At 53.8% G+C, this 14,948-nt stretch overlaps 4 non-coding genes across 4 annotated transcripts; all 4 read left to right on the top strand.

Annotated features, from left to right (window-relative positions):
• The first annotated feature begins 1,863 nt into the window (after positions 1 to 1,863).
• Positions 1,864 to 1,982, top strand: LOC138558924 (5S ribosomal RNA). The gene has a single exon (XR_011299042.1). It is a non-coding gene; the product is annotated as a 5S ribosomal RNA (ribosomal RNA).
• Positions 1,983 to 4,781: 2,799 nt separating this feature from the next.
• Positions 4,782 to 4,900, top strand: LOC138558925 (5S ribosomal RNA). Its single transcript, XR_011299043.1, has one exon. It is a non-coding gene; the product is annotated as a 5S ribosomal RNA (ribosomal RNA).
• A 4,753-nt stretch (positions 4,901 to 9,653) lies between these two features.
• On the top strand, positions 9,654 to 9,772 carry LOC138558927 (5S ribosomal RNA). Its single transcript, XR_011299045.1, has one exon. It is a non-coding gene; the product is annotated as a 5S ribosomal RNA (ribosomal RNA).
• Positions 9,773 to 12,571: 2,799 nt separating this feature from the next.
• Positions 12,572 to 12,690, top strand: LOC138558928 (5S ribosomal RNA). Its single transcript, XR_011299046.1, has one exon. It is a non-coding gene; the product is annotated as a 5S ribosomal RNA (ribosomal RNA).
• The last annotated feature ends 2,258 nt before the right edge of the window (positions 12,691 to 14,948 follow it).

Genomic DNA, 14,948 nt, shown 5'->3' on the forward strand with positions numbered 1-14,948 from the left:
TTTGCAAACTTTTGCCAAACCAACTTGGACCAGCACTGGGGTAGAGAGTCAGCCTTCAGCTGATGGCTGCCTGGGCTGGGCTGGGCTGGTCTGGGGGCCTCAGCTGCTGTTACTGGGCATGCTTCTTTCCTGGACTTGTAGGCCACCAGCCGGAGAAGGTAAGGGCCTCAACCAACATCGCCCTCTGCCTTTCAAAGAGTCGAGGAGACCCCAGCAGGAAAATTGTGTGTGTGTTTATTTCTTCTTTTTTAGAGGTGCTTTCTATTTTTGTAAGGAACCGACGCCTGGGTGAGTGCTAGTGTGGCGTGAGTTAAATTTACAGGCATCTTCTTTGCAAACTTTTGCCAAACCAATTTGGGGCAGCAGTGGGGTAGAGAGTCAGCCTTAAGCTGATGCCTGCCTGGGCTGGGCTGGGCTGGGCTGGGGGCCTCAGCTGCTGTTACTGGGCCTGCTTCTTTCCTGGACTTGTAGGCCGCCAGCCCGAGAAGGTAAGGCCTCAACCAACATCGCCCTCTGCCTTCCAAAGAGTCGAGGGAATAGAAGCAGGAAAATTGTGTGTGTGTTTATTTCTTCTTTTTTAGAGATTCTTTCTATTTTTGTAAGGAACTGACGACTGGGTGAGTGCTAGTGTGGCTTGAGGTGAATTTACGGGCAGCTTCTTTGCAAACTTTTGCCAAACCAACTTGGAGCAGCACTGGGGTAGAGAGTCAGCCTTCCGCTGATGCCTGCCTAGGCGTGGCTGGGCTGGGGGCCTCAGCTGCTGTTACTGGGCCTGCTTCTTTCCTGGTCTTGTAGGCCGCCAGCCAGAGAAGGTAAGGGCTTCAACCAACATCGCCCTCTGCCTTCCAAAGAGTCGAGGAGACCGCAGCAGGAAAATTGTGTGTGTGTTTATTTCTTCTTTTTTTAGAGGTGCTTTCTATTTTTGTAAGGAACCGACGCCTGGGTGAGTGCTAGTGTGGCGTGAGTTACATTTACAGGCATCTTCTTTGCAAACTTTTGCCAAACCAACTTGGACCAGCACTGGGGTAGAGAGTCAGCCTTCAGCTGATGGCTGCCTGGGCTGGGCTGGGCTGGTCTGGGGGCCTCAGCTGCTGTTACTGGGCATGCTTCTTTCCTGGACTTGTAGGCCACCAGCCGGAGAAGGTAAGGGCCTCAACCAACATCGCCCTCTGCCTTTCAAAGAGTCGAGGAGACCCCAGCAGGAAAATTGTGTGTGTGTTTATTTCTTCTTTTTTAGAGGTGCTTTCTATTTTTGTAAGGAACCGACGCCTGGGTGAGTGCTAGTGTGGCGTGAGTTAAATTTACAGGCATCTTCTTTGCAAACTTTTGCCAAACCAATTTGGGGCAGCAGTGGGGTAGAGAGTCAGCCTTAAGCTGATGCCTGCCTGGGCTGGGCTGGGCTGGGCTGGGGGCCTCAGCTGCTGTTACTGGGCCTGCTTCTTTCCTGGACTTGTAGGCCGCCAGCCCGAGAAGGTAAGGCCTCAACCAACATCGCCCTCTGCCTTCCAAAGAGTCGAGGAGACCCCAGCAGGAAAATTGTGTGTGTGTTTATTTCCATCTTTCTTTCCGAGTTTTTTTTTAAAGTTTTGTAAGGAACGGATGCTTGGGTGAGTGAGTGCAAGTGTGGCTTGGCCTGAATTTACAGACACTTTCTTTGCAAACATGAGTAGGCAAGTGGGTATTTCAAAAGTGGGTGCATGGAGCCGCTCGTTGCTTTTCCAAGCTGGCAGCTGTGGCTCCTGAGCTTGAGGCAAAAAGAAGGGCAGAAGCACACTGCAGAGGACAGCGTTCAGCCTTGCAAGAGGGCAGTGGACGTCGGAGGAGCCGACACAGCACAAGAGGCTCGGAATCGGCGCACTCTTCACCTACGGCCATACCACCCTGAATGCGCCCGATCTCGTCCGATCTCGGAAGCTAAGCAGGGTCGGGCCTGGTTAGTACTTGGATGGGAGACCGCCTGGGAATACCAGGTGCTGTAGGCATTTTGCTACTCTGTGCCCGATAGGCGGCGTTCGTCTTCCCCGTCTTGAACTACATTTTTCCTCCATTCCGCTTTTAATTTTAACAAACACGGCGCGTGAAAAAGGCACAGGGGCAGACAGCAGCCCTCGCTCCAATGCAGAGCCCCGTCAGAGGCGGACACGTTGTCGCCAAACTAACTTGGAGCAGCAGGAGACTGAAGCCAGGGCAGCAGCTCGCCGCCTCGGGTGGGTGGATGCAGCCAGAAAGGGCCACTCGTGTCCCTGGCAAAGCACCTCCAGCGTCTCCCCGTTTTCTCTCCAGTGGACGCGCAAGGCCCCCTACAGCTAGGGGAGGCAAGTGGATGGGCCTCATCTGCATATGTGGGCTCTAGAGGAAGAGTGCACCCTGGGAGACAAGGGGACACTTGGAGCGGGAAGTGCTCACGGGGGAGAAGTGCCTACAAGAGGCAGGAAGGGAGGGAGGCCACATCATGCCTCTCCATAGCCAGGCCTCTGGATGATGGGGCAGAAGCGGCCGTCACCCTAAGCTTCCTAGAAGTCCCAGCTGGGCCCCATGCTACCTAATATCTCGCCTGATCGAGCCTGGTCGAGCACTGGTCGAGCCTTCAGCCAAGGGACACAGGAGCCAAGGGGTCTGGCCTCGAGCCTTCAACCGAGGGACCCAGGAGCCCAGGGTCTGGCCTCAGTGCTTCCCAAGTCGGCCTTCAGCTGAAGCCTGCCTGGGCTGGGAGCCTCAGCTGCTGTTCCTGGGTGTGCTTCTTTCCTGCATGTGAAGGCCACCAGCGGCGAAGGTTGCCCTCCGCCTTCCAAGGAGTCGAGGGGATAGAAGCAGGAAAATTGTGTGTGTGTTTATTTCTTCTTTTTTAGAGATTCTTTCTATTTTTGTAAGGAACTGACGCCTGGGTGAGTGCTAGTGTGGCTTGAGGTGAATTTACGGGCAGCTTCTTTGCAAACTTTTGCCAAACCAACTTGGAGCAGCACTGGGGTAGAGAGTCAGCCTTCCGCTGATGCCTGCCTAGGCGTGGCTGGGCTGGGGGCCTCAGCTGCTGTTACTGGGCCTGCTTCTTTCCTGGTCTTGTAGGCCGCCAGCCAGAGAAGGTAAGGGCTTCAACCAACATCGCCCTCTGCCTTCCAAAGAGTCGAGGAGACCGCAGCAGGAAAATTGTGTGTGTGTTTATTTCTTCTTTTTTTAGAGGTGCTTTCTATTTTTGTAAGGAACCGACGCCTGGGTGAGTGCTAGTGTGGCGTGAGTTACATTTACAGGCATCTTCTTTGCAAAATTTTGCCAAACCAACTTGGACCAGCACTGGGGTAGAGAGTCAGCCTTCAGCTGATGGCTGCCTGGGCTGGGCTGGGCTGGGGGCCTCAGCTGCTGTTACTGGGCCTGCTTCTTTCCTGGACTTGTAGGCCGCCAGCCCGAGAAGGTAAGGCCTCAACCAACATCGCCCTCTGCCTTCCAAAGAGTCGAGGGAATAGAAGCAGGAAAATTGTGTGTGTGTTTATTTCTTCTTTTTTAGAGATTCTTTCTATTTTTGTAAGGAACTGACGCCTGGGTGAGTGCTAGTGTGGCTTGAGGTGAATTTACGGGCAGCTTCTTTGCAAACTTTTGCCAAACCAACTTGGAGCAGCACTGGGGTAGAGAGTCAGCCTTCCGCTGATGCCTGCCTAGGCGTGGCTGGGCTGGGGGCCTCAGCTGCTGTTACTGGGCCTGCTTCTTTCCTGGTCTTGTAGGCCGCCAGCCAGAGAAGGTAAGGGCTTCAACCAACATCGCCCTCTGCCTTCCAAAGAGTCGAGGAGACCGCAGCAGGAAAATTGTGTGTGTGTTTATTTCTTCTTTTTTTAGAGGTGCTTTCTATTTTTGTAAGGAACCGACGCCTGGGTGAGTGCTAGTGTGGCGTGAGTTACATTTACAGGCATCTTCTTTGCAAAATTTTGCCAAACCAACTTGGACCAGCACTGGGGTAGAGAGTCAGCCTTCAGCTGATGGCTGCCTGGGCTGGGCTGGGCTGGTCTGGGGGCCTCAGCTGCTGTTACTGGGCATGCTTCTTTCCTGGACTTGTAGGCCACCAGCCGGAGAAGGTAAGGGCCTCAACCAACATCGCCCTCTGCCTTTCAAAGAGTCGAGGAGACCCCAGCAGGAAAATTGTGTGTGTGTTTATTTCTTCTTTTTTAGAGGTGCTTTCTATTTTTGTAAGGAACCGACGCCTGGGTGAGTGCTAGTGTGGCGTGAGTTAAATTTACAGGCATCTTCTTTGCAAACTTTTGCCAAACCAATTTGGGGCAGCAGTGGGGTAGAGAGTCAGCCTTAAGCTGATGCCTGCCTGGGCTGGGCTGGGCTGGGCTGGGGGCCTCAGCTGCTGTTACTGGGCCTGCTTCTTTCCTGGACTTGTAGGCCGCCAGCCCGAGAAGGTAAGGCCTCAACCAACATCGCCCTCTGCCTTCCAAAGAGTCGAGGAGACCCCAGCAGGAAAATTGTGTGTGTGTTTATTTCCATCTTTCTTTCCGAGTTTTTTTTTAAAGTTTTGTAAGGAACGGATGCTTGGGTGAGTGAGTGCAAGTGTGGCTTGGCCTGAATTTACAGACACTTTCTTTGCAAACATGAGTAGGCAAGTGGGTATTTCAAAAGTGGGTGCATGGAGCCGCTCGTTGCTTTTCCAAGCTGGCAGCTGTGGCTCCTGAGCTTGAGGCAAAAAGAAGGGCAGAAGCACACTGCAGAGGACAGCGTTCAGCCTTGCAAGAGGGCAGTGGACGTCGGAGGAGCCGACACAGCACAAGAGGCTCGGAATCGGCGCACTCTTCACCTACGGCCATACCACCCTGAATGCGCCCGATCTCGTCCGATCTCGGAAGCTAAGCAGGGTCGGGCCTGGTTAGTACTTGGATGGGAGACCGCCTGGGAATACCAGGTGCTGTAGGCATTTTGCTACTCTGTGCCCGATAGGCGGCGTTCGTCTTCCCCGTCTTGAACTACATTTTTCCTCCATTCCGCTTTTAATTTTAACAAACACGGCGCGTGAAAAAGGCACAGGGGCAGACAGCAGCCCTCGCTCCAATGCAGAGCCCCGTCAGAGGCGGACACGTTGTCGCCAAACTAACTTGGAGCAGCAGGAGACTGAAGCCAGGGCAGCAGCTCGCCGCCTCGGGTGGGTGGATGCAGCCAGAAAGGGCCACTCGTGTCCCTGGCAAAGCACCTCCAGCGTCTCCCCGTTTTCTCTCCAGTGGACGCGCAAGGCCCCCTACAGCTAGGGGAGGCAAGTGGATGGGCCTCATCTGCATATGTGGGCTCTAGAGGAAGAGTGCACCCTGGGAGACAAGGGGACACTTGGAGCGGGAAGTGCTCACGGGGGAGAAGTGCCTACAAGAGGCAGGAAGGGAGGGAGGCCACATCATGCCTCTCCATAGCCAGGCCTCTGGATGATGGGGCAGAAGCGGCCGTCACCCTAAGCTTCCTAGAAGTCCCAGCTGGGCCCCATGCTACCTAATATCTCGCCTGATCGAGCCTGGTCGAGCACTGGTCGAGCCTTCAGCCAAGGGACACAGGAGCCAAGGGGTCTGGCCTCGAGCCTTCAACCGAGGGACCCAGGAGCCCAGGGTCTGGCCTCAGTGCTTCCCAAGTCGGCCTTCAGCTGAAGCCTGCCTGGGCTGGGAGCCTCAGCTGCTGTTCCTGGGTGTGCTTCTTTCCTGCATGTGAAGGCCACCAGCGGCGAAGGTTGCCCTCCGCCTTCCAAGGAGTCGAGGGGATAGAAGCAGGAAAATTGTGTGTGTGTTTATTTCTTCTTTTTTAGAGATTCTTTCTATTTTTGTAAGGAACTGACGCCTGGGTGAGTGCTAGTGTGGCTTGAGGTGAATTTACGGGCAGCTTCTTTGCAAACTTTTGCCAAACCAACTTGGAGCAGCACTGGGGTAGAGAGTCAGCCTTCCGCTGATGCCTGCCTAGGCGTGGCTGGGCTGGGGGCCTCAGCTGCTGTTACTGGGCCTGCTTCTTTCCTGGTCTTGTAGGCCGCCAGCCAGAGAAGGTAAGGGCTTCAACCAACATCGCCCTCTGCCTTCCAAAGAGTCGAGGAGACCGCAGCAGGAAAATTGTGTGTGTGTTTATTTCTTCTTTTTTTAGAGGTGCTTTCTATTTTTGTAAGGAACCGACGCCTGGGTGAGTGCTAGTGTGGCGTGAGTTACATTTACAGGCATCTTCTTTGCAAAATTTTGCCAAACCAACTTGGACCAGCACTGGGGTAGAGAGTCAGCCTTCAGCTGATGGCTGCCTGGGCTGGGCTGGGCTGGGGGCCTCAGCTGCTGTTACTGGGCCTGCTTCTTTCCTGGACTTGTAGGCCGCCAGCCCGAGAAGGTAAGGCCTCAACCAACATCGCCCTCTGCCTTCCAAAGAGTCGAGGGAATAGAAGCAGGAAAATTGTGTGTGTGTTTATTTCTTCTTTTTTAGAGATTCTTTCTATTTTTGTAAGGAACTGACGCCTGGGTGAGTGCTAGTGTGGCTTGAGGTGAATTTACGGGCAGCTTCTTTGCAAACTTTTGCCAAACCAACTTGGAGCAGCACTGGGGTAGAGAGTCAGCCTTCCGCTGATGCCTGCCTAGGCGTGGCTGGGCTGGGGGCCTCAGCTGCTGTTACTGGGCCTGCTTCTTTCCTGGTCTTGTAGGCCGCCAGCCAGAGAAGGTAAGGGCTTCAACCAACATCGCCCTCTGCCTTCCAAAGAGTCGAGGAGACCGCAGCAGGAAAATTGTGTGTGTGTTTATTTCTTCTTTTTTTAGAGGTGCTTTCTATTTTTGTAAGGAACCGACGCCTGGGTGAGTGCTAGTGTGGCGTGAGTTACATTTACAGGCATCTTCTTTGCAAAATTTTGCCAAACCAACTTGGACCAGCACTGGGGTAGAGAGTCAGCCTTCAGCTGATGGCTGCCTGGGCTGGGCTGGGCTGGGGGCCTCAGCTGCTGTTACTGGGCCTGCTTCTTTCCTGGACTTGTAGGCCGCCAGCCCGAGAAGGTAAGGCCTCAACCAACATCGCCCTCTGCCTTCCAAAGAGTCGAGGGAATAGAAGCAGGAAAATTGTGTGTGTGTTTATTTCTTCTTTTTTTAGAGGTGCTTTCTATTTTTGTAAGGAACCGACGCCTGGGTGAGTGCTAGTGTGGCGTGAGTTACATTTACAGGCATCTTCTTTGCAAAATTTTGCCAAACCAACTTGGACCAGCACTGGGGTAGAGAGTCAGCCTTCAGCTGATGGCTGCCTGGGCTGGGCTGGGCTGGTCTGGGGGCCTCAGCTGCTGTTACTGGGCATGCTTCTTTCCTGGACTTGTAGGCCACCAGCCGGAGAAGGTAAGGGCCTCAACCAACATCGCCCTCTGCCTTTCAAAGAGTCGAGGAGACCCCAGCAGGAAAATTGTGTGTGTGTTTATTTCTTCTTTTTTAGAGGTGCTTTCTATTTTTGTAAGGAACCGACGCCTGGGTGAGTGCTAGTGTGGCGTGAGTTAAATTTACAGGCATCTTCTTTGCAAACTTTTGCCAAACCAATTTGGGGCAGCAGTGGGGTAGAGAGTCAGCCTTAAGCTGATGCCTGCCTGGGCTGGGCTGGGCTGGGGGCCTCAGCTGCTGTTACTGGGCCTGCTTCTTTCCTGGACTTGTAGGCCGCCAGCCCGAGAAGGTAAGGCCTCAACCAACATCGCCCTCTGCCTTCCAAAGAGTCGAGGGGATAGAAGCAGGAAAATTGTGTGTGTGTTTATTTCTTCTTTTTTAGAGATTCTTTCTATTTTTGTAAGGAACTGACGACTGGGTGAGTGCTAGTGTGGCTTGAGGTGAATTTACGGGCAGCTTCTTTGCAAACTTTTGCCAAACCAACTTGGAGCAGCACTGGGGTAGAGAGTCAGCCTTCCGCTGATGCCTGCCTAGGCGTGGCTGGGCTGGGGGCCTCAGCTGCTGTTACTGGGCCTGCTTCTTTCCTGGTCTTGTAGGCCGCCAGCCAGAGAAGGTAAGGGCTTCAACCAACATCGCCCTCTGCCTTCCAAAGAGTCGAGGAGACCGCAGCAGGAAAATTGTGTGTGTGTTTATTTCTTCTTTTTTAGAGGTGCTTTCTATTTTTGTAAGGAACCGACGCCTGGGTGAGTGCTAGTGTGGCGTGAGTTAAATTTACAGGCATCTTCTTTGCAAACTTTTGCCAAACCAATTTGGGGCAGCAGTGGGGTAGAGAGTCAGCCTTAAGCTGATGCCTGCCTGGGCTGGGCTGGGCTGGGGGCCTCAGCTGCTGTTACTGGGCCTGCTTCTTTCCTGGACTTGTAGGCCGCCAGCCCGAGAAGGTAAGGCCTCAACCAACATCGCCCTCTGCCTTCCAAAGAGTCGAGGGAATAGAAGCAGGAAAATTGTGTGTGTGTTTATTTCTTCTTTTTTAGAGATTCTTTCTATTTTTGTAAGGAACTGACGACTGGGTGAGTGCTAGTGTGGCTTGAGGTGAATTTACGGGCAGCTTCTTTGCAAACTTTTGCCAAACCAACTTGGAGCAGCACTGGGGTAGAGAGTCAGCCTTCCGCTGATGCCTGCCTAGGCGTGGCTGGGCTGGGGGCCTCAGCTGCTGTTACTGGGCCTGCTTCTTTCCTGGTCTTGTAGGCCGCCAGCCAGAGAAGGTAAGGGCTTCAACCAACATCGCCCTCTGCCTTCCAAAGAGTCGAGGAGACCGCAGCAGGAAAATTGTGTGTGTGTTTATTTCTTCTTTTTTTAGAGGTGCTTTCTATTTTTGTAAGGAACCGACGCCTGGGTGAGTGCTAGTGTGGCGTGAGTTACATTTACAGGCATCTTCTTTGCAAACTTTTGCCAAACCAACTTGGACCAGCACTGGGGTAGAGAGTCAGCCTTCAGCTGATGGCTGCCTGGGCTGGGCTGGGCTGGTCTGGGGGCCTCAGCTGCTGTTACTGGGCATGCTTCTTTCCTGGACTTGTAGGCCACCAGCCGGAGAAGGTAAGGGCCTCAACCAACATCGCCCTCTGCCTTTCAAAGAGTCGAGGAGACCCCAGCAGGAAAATTGTGTGTGTGTTTATTTCTTCTTTTTTAGAGGTGCTTTCTATTTTTGTAAGGAACCGACGCCTGGGTGAGTGCTAGTGTGGCGTGAGTTAAATTTACAGGCATCTTCTTTGCAAACTTTTGCCAAACCAATTTGGGGCAGCAGTGGGGTAGAGAGTCAGCCTTAAGCTGATGCCTGCCTGGGCTGGGCTGGGCTGGGCTGGGGGCCTCAGCTGCTGTTACTGGGCCTGCTTCTTTCCTGGACTTGTAGGCCGCCAGCCCGAGAAGGTAAGGCCTCAACCAACATCGCCCTCTGCCTTCCAAAGAGTCGAGGAGACCCCAGCAGGAAAATTGTGTGTGTGTTTATTTCCATCTTTCTTTCCGAGTTTTTTTTTAAAGTTTTGTAAGGAACGGATGCTTGGGTGAGTGAGTGCAAGTGTGGCTTGGCCTGAATTTACAGACACTTTCTTTGCAAACATGAGTAGGCAAGTGGGTATTTCAAAAGTGGGTGCATGGAGCCGCTCGTTGCTTTTCCAAGCTGGCAGCTGTGGCTCCTGAGCTTGAGGCAAAAAGAAGGGCAGAAGCACACTGCAGAGGACAGCGTTCAGCCTTGCAAGAGGGCAGTGGACGTCGGAGGAGCCGACACAGCACAAGAGGCTCGGAATCGGCGCACTCTTCACCTACGGCCATACCACCCTGAATGCGCCCGATCTCGTCCGATCTCGGAAGCTAAGCAGGGTCGGGCCTGGTTAGTACTTGGATGGGAGACCGCCTGGGAATACCAGGTGCTGTAGGCATTTTGCTACTCTGTGCCCGATAGGCGGCGTTCGTCTTCCCCGTCTTGAACTACATTTTTCCTCCATTCCGCTTTTAATTTTAACAAACACGGCGCGTGAAAAAGGCACAGGGGCAGACAGCAGCCCTCGCTCCAATGCAGAGCCCCGTCAGAGGCGGACACGTTGTCGCCAAACTAACTTGGAGCAGCAGGAGACTGAAGCCAGGGCAGCAGCTCGCCGCCTCGGGTGGGTGGATGCAGCCAGAAAGGGCCACTCGTGTCCCTGGCAAAGCACCTCCAGCGTCTCCCCGTTTTCTCTCCAGTGGACGCGCAAGGCCCCCTACAGCTAGGGGAGGCAAGTGGATGGGCCTCATCTGCATATGTGGGCTCTAGAGGAAGAGTGCACCCTGGGAGACAAGGGGACACTTGGAGCGGGAAGTGCTCACGGGGGAGAAGTGCCTACAAGAGGCAGGAAGGGAGGGAGGCCACATCATGCCTCTCCATAGCCAGGCCTCTGGATGATGGGGCAGAAGCGGCCGTCACCCTAAGCTTCCTAGAAGTCCCAGCTGGGCCCCATGCTACCTAATATCTCGCCTGATCGAGCCTGGTCGAGCACTGGTCGAGCCTTCAGCCAAGGGACACAGGAGCCAAGGGGTCTGGCCTCGAGCCTTCAACCGAGGGACCCAGGAGCCCAGGGTCTGGCCTCAGTGCTTCCCAAGTCGGCCTTCAGCTGAAGCCTGCCTGGGCTGGGAGCCTCAGCTGCTGTTCCTGGGTGTGCTTCTTTCCTGCATGTGAAGGCCACCAGCGGCGAAGGTTGCCCTCCGCCTTCCAAGGAGTCGAGGGGATAGAAGCAGGAAAATTGTGTGTGTGTTTATTTCTTCTTTTTTAGAGATTCTTTCTATTTTTGTAAGGAACTGACGCCTGGGTGAGTGCTAGTGTGGCTTGAGGTGAATTTACGGGCAGCTTCTTTGCAAACTTTTGCCAAACCAACTTGGAGCAGCACTGGGGTAGAGAGTCAGCCTTCCGCTGATGCCTGCCTAGGCGTGGCTGGGCTGGGGGCCTCAGCTGCTGTTACTGGGCCTGCTTCTTTCCTGGTCTTGTAGGCCGCCAGCCAGAGAAGGTAAGGGCTTCAACCAACATCGCCCTCTGCCTTCCAAAGAGTCGAGGAGACCGCAGCAGGAAAATTGTGTGTGTGTTTATTTCTTCTTTTTTTAGAGGTGCTTTCTATTTTTGTAAGGAACCGACGCCTGGGTGAGTGCTAGTGTGGCGTGAGTTACATTTACAGGCATCTTCTTTGCAAAATTTTGCCAAACCAACTTGGACCAGCACTGGGGTAGAGAGTCAGCCTTCAGCTGATGGCTGCCTGGGCTGGGCTGGGCTGGGGGCCTCAGCTGCTGTTACTGGGCCTGCTTCTTTCCTGGACTTGTAGGCCGCCAGCCCGAGAAGGTAAGGCCTCAACCAACATCGCCCTCTGCCTTCCAAAGAGTCGAGGGAATAGAAGCAGGAAAATTGTGTGTGTGTTTATTTCTTCTTTTTTAGAGATTCTTTCTATTTTTGTAAGGAACTGACGCCTGGGTGAGTGCTAGTGTGGCTTGAGGTGAATTTACGGGCAGCTTCTTTGCAAACTTTTGCCAAACCAACTTGGAGCAGCACTGGGGTAGAGAGTCAGCCTTCCGCTGATGCCTGCCTAGGCGTGGCTGGGCTGGGGGCCTCAGCTGCTGTTACTGGGCCTGCTTCTTTCCTGGTCTTGTAGGCCGCCAGCCAGAGAAGGTAAGGGCTTCAACCAACATCGCCCTCTGCCTTCCAAAGAGTCGAGGAGACCGCAGCAGGAAAATTGTGTGTGTGTTTATTTCTTCTTTTTTTAGAGGTGCTTTCTATTTTTGTAAGGAACCGACGCCTGGGTGAGTGCTAGTGTGGCGTGAGTTACATTTACAGGCATCTTCTTTGCAAAATTTTGCCAAACCAACTTGGACCAGCACTGGGGTAGAGAGTCAGCCTTCAGCTGATGGCTGCCTGGGCTGGGCTGGGCTGGTCTGGGGGCCTCAGCTGCTGTTACTGGGCATGCTTCTTTCCTGGACTTGTAGGCCACCAGCCGGAGAAGGTAAGGGCCTCAACCAACATCGCCCTCTGCCTTTCAAAGAGTCGAGGAGACCCCAGCAGGAAAATTGTGTGTGTGTTTATTTCTTCTTTTTTAGAGGTGCTTTCTATTTTTGTAAGGAACCGACGCCTGGGTGAGTGCTAGTGTGGCGTGAGTTAAATTTACAGGCATCTTCTTTGCAAACTTTTGCCAAACCAATTTGGGGCAGCAGTGGGGTAGAGAGTCAGCCTTAAGCTGATGCCTGCCTGGGCTGGGCTGGGCTGGGCTGGGGGCCTCAGCTGCTGTTACTGGGCCTGCTTCTTTCCTGGACTTGTAGGCCGCCAGCCCGAGAAGGTAAGGCCTCAACCAACATCGCCCTCTGCCTTCCAAAGAGTCGAGGAGACCCCAGCAGGAAAATTGTGTGTGTGTTTATTTCCATCTTTCTTTCCGAGTTTTTTTTTAAAGTTTTGTAAGGAACGGATGCTTGGGTGAGTGAGTGCAAGTGTGGCTTGGCCTGAATTTACAGACACTTTCTTTGCAAACATGAGTAGGCAAGTGGGTATTTCAAAAGTGGGTGCATGGAGCCGCTCGTTGCTTTTCCAAGCTGGCAGCTGTGGCTCCTGAGCTTGAGGCAAAAAGAAGGGCAGAAGCACACTGCAGAGGACAGCGTTCAGCCTTGCAAGAGGGCAGTGGACGTCGGAGGAGCCGACACAGCACAAGAGGCTCGGAATCGGCGCACTCTTCACCTACGGCCATACCACCCTGAATGCGCCCGATCTCGTCCGATCTCGGAAGCTAAGCAGGGTCGGGCCTGGTTAGTACTTGGATGGGAGACCGCCTGGGAATACCAGGTGCTGTAGGCATTTTGCTACTCTGTGCCCGATAGGCGGCGTTCGTCTTCCCCGTCTTGAACTACATTTTTCCTCCATTCCGCTTTTAATTTTAACAAACACGGCGCGTGAAAAAGGCACAGGGGCAGACAGCAGCCCTCGCTCCAATGCAGAGCCCCGTCAGAGGCGGACACGTTGTCGCCAAACTAACTTGGAGCAGCAGGAGACTGAAGCCAGGGCAGCAGCTCGCCGCCTCGGGTGGGTGGATGCAGCCAGAAAGGGCCACTCGTGTCCCTGGCAAAGCACCTCCAGCGTCTCCCCGTTTTCTCTCCAGTGGACGCGCAAGGCCCCCTACAGCTAGGGGAGGCAAGTGGATGGGCCTCATCTGCATATGTGGGCTCTAGAGGAAGAGTGCACCCTGGGAGACAAGGGGACACTTGGAGCGGGAAGTGCTCACGGGGGAGAAGTGCCTACAAGAGGCAGGAAGGGAGGGAGGCCACATCATGCCTCTCCATAGCCAGGCCTCTGGATGATGGGGCAGAAGCGGCCGTCACCCTAAGCTTCCTAGAAGTCCCAGCTGGGCCCCATGCTACCTAATATCTCGCCTGATCGAGCCTGGTCGAGCACTGGTCGAGCCTTCAGCCAAGGGACACAGGAGCCAAGGGGTCTGGCCTCGAGCCTTCAACCGAGGGACCCAGGAGCCCAGGGTCTGGCCTCAGTGCTTCCCAAGTCGGCCTTCAGCTGAAGCCTGCCTGGGCTGGGAGCCTCAGCTGCTGTTCCTGGGTGTGCTTCTTTCCTGCATGTGAAGGCCACCAGCGGCGAAGGTTGCCCTCCGCCTTCCAAGGAGTCGAGGGGATAGAAGCAGGAAAATTGTGTGTGTGTTTATTTCTTCTTTTTTAGAGATTCTTTCTATTTTTGTAAGGAACTGACGCCTGGGTGAGTGCTAGTGTGGCTTGAGGTGAATTTACGGGCAGCTTCTTTGCAAACTTTTGCCAAACCAACTTGGAGCAGCACTGGGGTAGAGAGTCAGCCTTCCGCTGATGCCTGCCTAGGCGTGGCTGGGCTGGGGGCCTCAGCTGCTGTTACTGGGCCTGCTTCTTTCCTGGTCTTGTAGGCCGCCAGCCAGAGAAGGTAAGGGCTTCAACCAACATCGCCCTCTGCCTTCCAAAGAGTCGAGGAGACCGCAGCAGGAAAATTGTGTGTGTGTTTATTTCTTCTTTTTTTAGAGGTGCTTTCTATTTTTGTAAGGAACCGACGCCTGGGTGAGTGCTAGTGTGGCGTGAGTTACATTTACAGGCATCTTCTTTGCAAAATTTTGCCAAACCAACTTGGACCAGCACTGGGGTAGAGAGTCAGCCTTCAGCTGATGGCTGCCTGGGCTGGGCTGGGCTGGGGGCCTCAGCTGCTGTTACTGGGCCTGCTTCTTTCCTGGACTTGTAGGCCGCCAGCCCGAGAAGGTAAGGCCTCAACCAACATCGCCCTCTGCCTTCCAAAGAGTCGAGGGAATAGAAGCAGGAAAATTGTGTGTGTGTTTATTTCTTCTTTTTTAGAGATTCTTTCTATTTTTGTAAGGAACTGACGCCTGGGTGAGTGCTAGTGTGGCTTGAGGTGAATTTACGGGCAGCTTCTTTGCAAACTTTTGCCAAACCAACTTGGAGCAGCACTGGGGTAGAGAGTCAGCCTTCCGCTGATGCCTGCCTAGGCGTGGCTGGGCTGGGGGCCTCAGCTGCTGTTACTGGGCCTGCTTCTTTCCTGGTCTTGTAGGCCGCCAGCCAGAGAAGGTAAGGGCTTCAACCAACATCGCCCTCTGCCTTCCAAAGAGTCGAGGAGACCGCAGCAGGAAAATTGTGTGTTTGTTTATTTCTTCTTTTTTTAGAGGTGCTTTCTATTTTTGTAAGGAACCGACGCCTGGGTGAGTGCTAGTGTGGCGTGAGTTACATTTACAGGCATCTTCTTTGCAAAATTTTGCCAAACCAACTTGGACCAGCACTGGGGTAGAGAGTCAGCCTTCAGCTGATGGCTGCCTGGGCTGGGCTGGGCTGGGGGCCTCAGCTGCTGTTACTGGGCCTGCTTCTTTCCTGGACTTGTAGGCCGCCAGCCCGAGAAGGTAAGGCCTCAACCAACATCGCCCTCTGCCTTCCAAAGAGTCGAGGGAATAGAAGCAGGAAAATTGTGTGTGTGTTTATTTCTTCTTTTTTTAGAGGTGCTTTCTATTTTTGTAAGGAACCGACGCCTGGGTGAGTGCTAGTGTGGCGTGAGTTACATTTACAGGCATCTTCTTTGCAAAATTT

Source organism: Ambystoma mexicanum, unplaced genomic scaffold, assembly GCF_040938575.1.
Source record: "Ambystoma mexicanum isolate Mex_15411 unplaced genomic scaffold, UKY_AmexF1_1 Mex_scaf34, whole genome shotgun sequence".
NCBI classification, from domain to species: domain Eukaryota; kingdom Metazoa; phylum Chordata; class Amphibia; order Caudata; family Ambystomatidae; genus Ambystoma; species Ambystoma mexicanum.